Below are 9,429 nucleotides of genomic sequence, written 5' to 3'. Positions count from 1 at the left end.
GTTAGCATAACATAAAACTTAATTTGCACATTTATTTTGTATGGCTGTTGATAGTATTTTGGTAATGGAAATAGTTGCAAATTTACAATTATTTGAAAAGGCAGGACTGAAATAACACTTGTAATACCAACAGAAATTGCCAATAAGATCACTTATGAACTAAGGGAAATTCATGGTGATATCTATTCGAAATTTGACCCTCTCCAGCTGGGGGTGAAGATGAGCAAATATGGTTGTTTTCAACAAGTCATTTTGGTCAGAAATTTGTGAAATAAACACACATGCACGCGCGCGCACACACACACACGCACACACACACACAAACACACACACACGCACACAAACACAAACACAAACACACACACTCACACAATAGCCCCTGGTCTTGGGTCTGCTCTCACCCCCCACCCATCCATGTTACATCACACGGGTACAAGGAGCGCAAATTAGCAGCGGTGCGGCTCGCGCTCATTCAGACCCCGCTACCAAATACGACCAGAGCTCAAACGTTTATACTCTTTTTAACATTTTAATTTCCATTTCAACGGTTTTGTTTACAACGCAAACACAGTAAAGGTGTTCACTGCCGCTGACAGGACAGAGGACTTCCTCCCAACGCGAAGCTGAACGCATGCGGTCATTTATTGTGAAAGTTGGATTACAGCAGAGTCACTTGAACTGGGAGGACATATCATCTGCCAGATGCTGCCCAGAAGATGAGCAGTAGAGATTGGGCACATCAGAGGAATCCCGTGCTGTCAACGGTAATTTATGTTCTCCAATTATTTAATCTCATTGATATTTCCACGAGTGCTTCAAATGAACTAGGATAGGATATTACTTTATTCATCCCCAGGGGGACATTTAGTACTGGTCCATAACGTCCGAGACGTTACAGTACTAATAGTACTAACTTTAAAACAAACTACAAGCTGTAGTAAACCTCGCAATATAATTGCTACTATAGGGGAATAGTAACGTGTTTCTCTCGAAGTGCTTTAAACGACTTATTGAGTGGCGCGGAGACGTTTTTGGTCACTTAAACTTAAAGTGATTTATTTTCACATTTTGGGACATGGCTTCATTTCTAGAATCACAATCGCAGAAGCTGCAGTTAGTCACTTATCGCTGCTGTTGAAATAGCTGTTATCTAAACCAGCCTCTATCTGGGATCTGCATTTGGTTTTCTACCAAGTCAAACCCACACGTGTGTTTGAGTTGAGTGGATGTCAGGCTATATCCACAATAATGCACTGTTGGCTGTAACGTCATCACATGGACTGTTTATGGGATGAAGCACCCACAAAACACAACTGCACCCTATTTTAACGACAACATATGTTTGTGCTGCATAAATGAAATATGTTATGTCATTAAACATTTAAAATGTAGCTGCTTTAATGAGGAGCAAAGAATCAGGCTGCATAGGGATGGAACACTTTATTATAATACAGGGACGACTTCAAATAGATGCAGGATGGCACTTTAAAGTAATGTGGATGCTGACAACTTTGGTTGTTGCGTTTTATTCTGAGGTAATGGATTTATTTTACTCCACTGCACAATGAAGACTCATTTGCACTCTGCAAACCACATCAGCTCAGTCAAATCATCTTAAGTCCAAAACAAACACATTTGTTGACTATTGTTATGAATGACTCATTTTGTTATTCTGCCCTTTTTGTGCAATTTATGTAATTTCTGACACATAATTCTGAAACGTTGCAAACATGGTACAGGTGTTTCAATGCATACACAGTGAACATCAGTGCTACTTCAATCAGCAGGGTGAACTTTTCTCAGTCGTGAGTTCCATTATGCATGTGGGTAAACATGCAGATTTGGGGATAGGGTTGCATTTCTTCATTTGACCCTCATATGCATGCAGCACAATGCGCATTCGGAAAGCTCCCCGGCTAAATGACTGAGACTGATGTGGTGCAACGGGTTGAGACTGATAGCAGTGAGTGCTTTCTGCCCTTTTCACAAATTAGAGTGCTGTATGTATCTCTTTCTCTCAGAGTTCACGGGAGAAAAGATGATATTCAGATGACTCTCCTTGCTCACTCAGACTGTGTAATCTTGCGCCACAAGCACAACAGCATCAGCATCATATACTGTGACCTTGGCTGGGATTTGTCAGGTACGAATGCTTCTATGTGACTATTCGTGTTGAGGATTTCAGTCCACAAAATGTACCAAATATATATACATATATATAAATATTCACTGCTCATAGCTAATGTTGTGTTGAGGATGTTTGCTTTGTTTGAGTGAGGCGTTGTGGTCTCAAAGATCTACACGTTATCTCAGCAGTCGGCCACAGAGATGAGTAATAATAGTAGCACTTTAATGTGTTCACATGATGACGGGGCAAAGGAACATCAGTCTATTCATCACAGTGAGTTGTGTCATCTTACATTGAGCCTTCAAGACACTTTTGTTTAGGACTTTGACAAGAAATGAATGTTAAAATCTCAAATAATCACAGTAGAGTCAAGTGAAATAGTTGTACCCAGCAGGTGGCTTTGTACCTGTTCTAGGAGAACACACTTTTATAACTAATTAAGGGACTGTGTGAAGGTGAAGGAGGGCTACATTTCATACTTCACTTTGAAAAATAGGCTTATTAAAAGTTTCCCTTGACTCTTTATTGTGTCGACAGGGTTAACAGGGCTAAAGGAGCAGTGTGTGTGGAGGATTTAGTGGCATCTACTTGTCACGTAAGCAATTGAAAAGGAAATATGAACTTCAAGTCAACTCGTTGATAGAAGAAGATAATCAAAAAAGATCTAGAGGCTTCCAGCTCCAGGTCAAACCGAGACACAGTACATCACAGCGCCGCCTGCGGAGCGCTTTAGCTTTCTTTATCCACAAGTGTGCGCTTGTTCTGCACGTCTTTCATCTGAAACGCGCTGAGAAGCGCTCTCAGGCTGCATAGAGTCTCTGTAAACATTCAGCTTTGTGGCTGCTGGAGAAATATAGGGCAGACGTCCAGTGTGGAATAAACTGAAGATGGGGAGGACACATGACAGAGATCAATGATTCTCTGAACTTGAGTGCATAGTACATCTTTTACCGTTGATTGCATTTGTTCGAACAGTCTTGTCAAACACTTGAAAATGATTGTTTGTCGCTCCGTGAAGATGTATTGCATGTGATGATCGGCATCCTTCAAGATTGAGGTAAAAGAGAGGCGAACGTGTGAGAAGGGAAGAAAGAGAAAGAGGACATGTCTCTAATATTTGAGCCATCTAACAAGATGATAGACGAGAAGAGAGAAACACAGTGGCTCTGTGTTTCTCTTTCTATGATCCACTGAAGAGAGCTGAGGAAGAATGAGACAAGAGAGAGGAGAGAGAGAGAGAGAGAGATGATCATGAGATCCTCAGATGGATAATGGCCGGTGGTGGACGGGTGTGACGGGGGTGTCAGCAGCCACCAAGTGCATATGGATGTCCCGAGCGGCTCTACGAGCTCCGGTACCAACGCACCCCTGCGACGGGCCCAGGAGGGCTAAGAATAGCTTCCATTACAAATCAGTCTGGATTGTAACCGAGTGGCGATAAGGGTTCGGCCGCTGGGCTTCACTTAGCCATGAGTGCCATTCAGCTCTGTAAACACCCTCTTACTGTATGTGTACGCATAGGGACATCATAATCAGGTAATAACATGCAAAGACAGTCATCACCTCAGCGGGGGTCAACAATCTGACATTTAGGGGATGTGTGTACACTCATATTGCATCGAGTTTGACCTTCTAGAATCTAGTTAAAAATAACATTAACAATATGCATTAAAAAAAGTACATACACTTTTAGAGTAGACTTAATTTAGCCTTGATTTACACAGGGGAAAAAACCCAATATGTACACTCTCTTTATTTCCTTCACACTCTCATACATACACACATGTAATGTGTGTTCTTGTGCACAGTATAGACACAATAGAGTGGGAAGAATCAGAACCAATCCCTTCCTGTTAGCAGCAGGAAACATCCACCGCAATATTAAATAGAAATCGAGTCCCATGTTGCTTGGGGCCACGATTTGAGGGCCGATTTTGGTGTCCAACTTTCAGGCACGTGCTGTGTTAACCGGATAAGTTAAGAGTTTATTAAATCACACCCAACAATGTGCCAGTACCGTCAGTTCCTCTAATGAAACCTCTTCTTGTAAGGAGCTCTTTACCTTTCGGCGGGAATTCAATTACTCCTTTGTTTTTTATTGAGCAATAAACAGACCCACTTGCTAAAGCAACAGAAAACCACTTGTGATAATGGAGGACGCACACAGCGGTTAGATAACAACATTGTTTTTATTTATTTGTTGGGATACATCAGAAGAACCGTGTCACACTGGCCACAGGGGCTTGTGTACTGGCTCGCTGGTCTCTGGTCAGCGTCTGTTGCTTTTCGTTCTCAGAAATTGGATATGAAGTGCAACACATTCCATCACTTATGGTCTGGGTGTCTGCCAACGGCTTACCTTCCTGCCCTTGTGAACAAATCCAAACAATGTTTGGATGCTGCTGGCACTAAAGTGGAAAAACGACAAGATTAATCAAACTGACTGAGTCATATGTCCCCGCACGGCGGACAGGCTCTATTGTTTCTGCAGCGCCGCTCAAAGAGGAATACGCACTTGAGCGTTTTGTCCATAAAAAACCTCAGAAAACATTGTGTAATTCCTTTTTCCACTTCCACACAAACTAAACATAAGAAACCTAATAATAATAAGCCTAATAATAAAAGCATAATGTCATAAACATAAATAAACGAGATGCAGTGCTCTGAAGAAACCCAATTATGCCGATTCACTCTTGGTTTTGTTATCGGTTTGCTTTTTTTAAGCCTCACAGCACACAGAGTCGCAAAGTTCCCTTTTACTTTCAGACACTGAAGCATTTAAATCCTGTCTTCACTCAATCAGTTCAAGATAATCACACAAGGAATAGTTTGAGGATTATATGCATCCAAGTGTGTGTGAGGTTCACTGGAGTTAGAGACTGTTAAGGGAAGAAGGAAGATTAATTTGACCATTATCTTAACTCAATCCCCGCTCGCTCTTAATGTTGCGGTCATTATTAACGCCTCATTCAGTAAAGAGAAGTCCTGTAAGCCAGAAAAAAAAATTCACGGCCACCTTTCTGATTTCTTCCAATTTTTTTATTTTCTTAATTTCATTTTGACTTTAAATCTTAATATACAACTCCATTTTTGGAGTTTGCAGATCACACAGAGCTGATAGGAGTGATACGTTACTGCAGGTGTTGTTGGACATCATGCTGCAAAGTCCGTGTCGCTTAATTTGGTGTAAAATATTTGTTTAAAACAAGACATTGGCTTTCTTACGGGTGACCTCAAACTACCCAGCTCGGGTTGCAACATAAACACTTGGAACTTAATTATGAAATATTTGATCTTGAACTCCGATATATTAAGCTGTCAACACTGTTAATTATATATAATGAACAAAGTATGTTACTGAGAGCAAAGAGCCAGAGGTATTTGATATTTTAACTTAATGCATGTGGACCAATAATAATGTAATCCTCCCTACCATATGTTAACACTTAACATGACTTTTTGGGGTGAATTTACCTCTTCAGACAATCAACCTGCCCATCAAATGATGTCAAATATAAGCTTTTGGCAATAGACTGAGCACTTCATACTCTGGAGGTCACGATTGGAGCGATCTCAGAGGACATGATACGTCGTGGTGGCCTGGGAGCAGCCAGTGGGCTGTGATGATGGAAACACATCACTTGTGCTGTCTTGTGCACTAAGATGAATCACACAATCAGGCTCAGTGTGGCTCATGTGATTATTCACTAATGACCGACCTCCACGCTCCAGTGTTGACTGAACAAGGCACAGGGCTGTTGCCCCATTGTTGGTCAAGTTGAGGATCAGATTTGAGGGTTTGAAAGGGGGCAGTTGTGTTCATGGCATGGCTCATTTAGCCTGCCAGTCTTGGGGGAAGTAAATACCTCTTCAGTGTACACACAAACATTTCCATGCAGGGTGGAGACCGGAGCATCACGATTTAGCGCAGGATAATCAATACCAGCAGCGGAAGATAAAAGAGCACAAAAAGGTTTTGCTTTTCTCTGAACTGCTTTGTAAACCCCGGAGGAGGTTACGGTATTGAGCCATTTTGTGTTTGCTCAGATCCACACTGTTCGGCACTAAAAATAACCCCTCCTCTCTCACAATATGTAGGTCGAGGGTCAAGTGTAGCTCCTTTTTGCTCCCCAACATGGCCAATTATCTCAGTACAGAGCACAAACAACAGTCGCTTTATCTCATCAACTGCTCAACTGGAAACTGTTGCAACTATGTTTTTGCCATGGGCTTTGGTCGCACGCCGCACACACGACTACTTCTCCTCCAGCCACAAACAAATTATCTGTAAATTCTGGTCCACCGCTTATCATAGAGAGAATTTTTTTTGAACCACTTCTACACTGAACTTTGATTTTCCCTTTTTCTTGTGATATGATTACATATACGACTATATGGTAGTCTGACTTAAATATCAGGCGCTTCTAAGTTCTGTCCCACAATTGCATGTGTCTAAGCCTTGATCGAGCATTTAAAAAATATTGATTTGTGGTGAGGCTTCACAGGAATGAAAAGACACAAACAAGGGTCAAAGCAAATAAAAGCAACAATAATAAATGGACCTAAAAAACACGAGATAAATGGTTTTAGATTATCGTGATTTAATAATACAGAGAAAGAGCAGATTTACATATTTCCTGTCCCCAGGCATCTTAAAGCATAGTTGTGTTTCCATCTGAATGAGAGACACAAACAGGGCGGTTTGATCTAACTTAGGTCCTCATGCGACAAACACAGCTCGGGAGAAGCTTCCATTAAAATAAACTAAACAGAAAAGTGGAAAAACACAACCATACAATAGCTGCTGATTATATCCTTGGAGTCAGACAGAAAGCAATCTTTAAACTATTAGTCAAAAACATTAAAAAAACTCAAACAAATGGTCTGACTAGGGTAATTGCTGCATAGTTTGGATTCTCTGACCACAAAGGTCTAATCACAACTGTGATCTAAAACAACCACAATAGTAGTGGAGGGAATCTTATTATGCATGCAGAATATTTACTGTTAAGTTTTCAACATATAACATTTTTCTGAAAAGCCAAACAACCATTCTACTAAACCCTTGCTCATGTAATGGACCGGGATTATTTATATTATAGGCTTTGCTTCCTACTGCGCTTCAGAGCGTCATTGGGCCAAGAGACCTCAAACTAGAAAATGTGCCAGTGTTAAATAATGGAACCACAGGAGGAGTCTTGTCTTCCAGCTGTGAGGAAATGTGTACTGGAAATACACACAAGCTGTGCACAGTCGTTTGTGAATTTAAATACAAGATAAAGCGTATAGGAGCGCAACTCATGCACTAAGAACGATGCAGCAGTATTCAGGACTGAACGCTCCAGGTGAGGCTCTACATGCAAGGCAGAGATACTTTCTGTCTAAGTTATACAATCTGCAGCAGGCTGTTTGTTTTTCTCTCACCTCTCTCTAGCTGCACGGTGATTCATGCCGGTCGCCTCTACAGCTCTCTCCTGTCAGACCTCATCTCCTCCCCTCCTCCAAAGAGCCGCCATTAGCTATGCTGAGTTGATGTAAACTAAGCACATCAAATATTCATTGCACACCAGCACGTTGCATATGGAGTATTATTCATGCACAGACTGCTGAGGGACTTTCAAGAGCTCTAAACAGCCTCACACAACATCTTATGTGCAAACATATGAGTGGAAGACAGACATATTTAAATTCAATCCATCTCTCTTTACATGCCCTTTTATAGTGTTTGGTTATCATGTTATTATCACCCAGAGAAGATGCATAGATCCACAGTGAGGCGTGCTGAAAGTCTCGCTGCGTGTGACTCTTCCTGTCTGTCAGAGCCAGTTTGAGTTGGATGGTCAAAAGTTAGTGGGTGTGAGTGCAGTCAATTTAGGGTCCTCATGAAGATGGACAAACAAGAATCTGTGTGTGCATGTGTTTCACTGCCTAATTTGTCTCTGTTTGCTGATTGCATTACCTGCATTACAGAACCACCCACATGTTGTTAACAGGCGTGTACTGTTTTATGTTCTACTTGTTAAACTGCTGTATGTCATACAGGGACCATCTTTTCTCGCTAAAATGTATCGGACTTTTTTATATATTCGTATATACGTGGAACATTTCAAGACAGTTAAATGCATACATTTGGTCACTGTTTGATTTATGCTGCAAATGTTTTATTTTAATAATCAGATTGAGTTTTTTTCTTCATTGCTTTCTCTCTCGTTTCTGTAATATTTTAAAGCAAATCGTGATTTTGTTTTCTTTTTCTTTTTTTAGGTCCTATATACAGATACATAAATAGTAGGTCGACATAATCTTTTCGTTAAACAGAATATATTGGCATAAAAGCAGACATTGAAGACATCACGATGAGCATTGTCATTGTGATTGCTGATGTTTTTAGGACTAAATGAATCATCAATAATTCAGATCATGGATCGTCACATATTTTAGTGACATGATTGTATTATAGCAGCGCACAAACTCCCAGATGGAATGTATTTACTACAGGAGGAACACTGTTGAGCTATATTACATCTACATCCACCAGAGCTGCTCCCATCCCCTCGCTCACTCTGCCGCTCGCCGTTGTGTGGGATGTTACTACCGTGTTTGCATTGCACCACCTTCTCATGAAACATTGAAGACGTTGATGCTGTGCAGTTCATGTCAGTCCTCCTACTGTGATGGGAGGCAGGACGTGTTAACTTGTAAGTTATATTAAAATGTGCAAACCCGGGAAATGATAAAGATGTATGTATTAACCCTCCTGTTACCTTAAGGTCAATTTGACCCCATTCAATGTTTAATGTCGGTGTTCTTTGGGGTCAATTTGACCCCAGGCTGTTTTTCACTGTCAAAATATAAGAAATATCAACTTTTTTATATATTTAAAGGGCTATTTAGGTAGTCAACAAACAAACATAAAGTACCTCACACTTAAACTTGGAAAACAATAATAATTCTAATAATTTTTTGGAGGTTTTAATTGCTGGGGTCAAATTGACCCCGAGGGTAAAATATGTCAGTAAATATAAAGGTAACAGGAGGGTTAGACATTGAATGGGGTCAAATTGACCCGAAGGCAACAGGAGGGTTAAATGACATACAGTCCATATTCGTGTAGGCCTATACGTTTGGTTATCTGATTCTTGGTCGTAGATCACTTCTGTTCCAGCGACCCGGACTGTTTGTGTGGTTAATTCCATCATAAGTGGGGTCACTTGTAATAAGTGAACCCTTAGCTCTTCATGGGAGAACACATGACACTTAAGTGCTATCTGGGCATCTCCGCAGCTTAGAACATAACTCAA

At 40.9% G+C, this 9,429-nt stretch overlaps 1 protein-coding gene across 2 annotated transcripts in view; it reads left to right on the top strand.

Moving 5' to 3' along the window:
* The first annotated feature begins 449 nt into the window (after positions 1-449).
* gcgra (glucagon receptor a) overlaps positions 450-9,429 on the top strand; it is a 28,836-nt gene continuing 19,856 nt past the window's right edge. Inside the window, exon 1 of one of the 2 annotated variants that reach the window (XM_056407740.1) lies at positions 450-764. The gene's annotated coding sequence lies outside the window, so the exon portion shown is untranslated. Of the gene's footprint in view, positions 765-2,070; positions 2,144-9,429 lie in introns of those variants that run through there. The other variant, XM_056407741.1, reaches the window with a different exon arrangement.

The sequence above is a fragment of the Pseudoliparis swirei genome, chromosome 23, assembly GCF_029220125.1.
Source record: "Pseudoliparis swirei isolate HS2019 ecotype Mariana Trench chromosome 23, NWPU_hadal_v1, whole genome shotgun sequence".
Lineage (NCBI taxonomy): Eukaryota > Metazoa > Chordata > Actinopteri > Perciformes > Liparidae > Pseudoliparis > Pseudoliparis swirei.
This window is presented reverse-complemented; position numbering and strand designations above follow the sequence as displayed.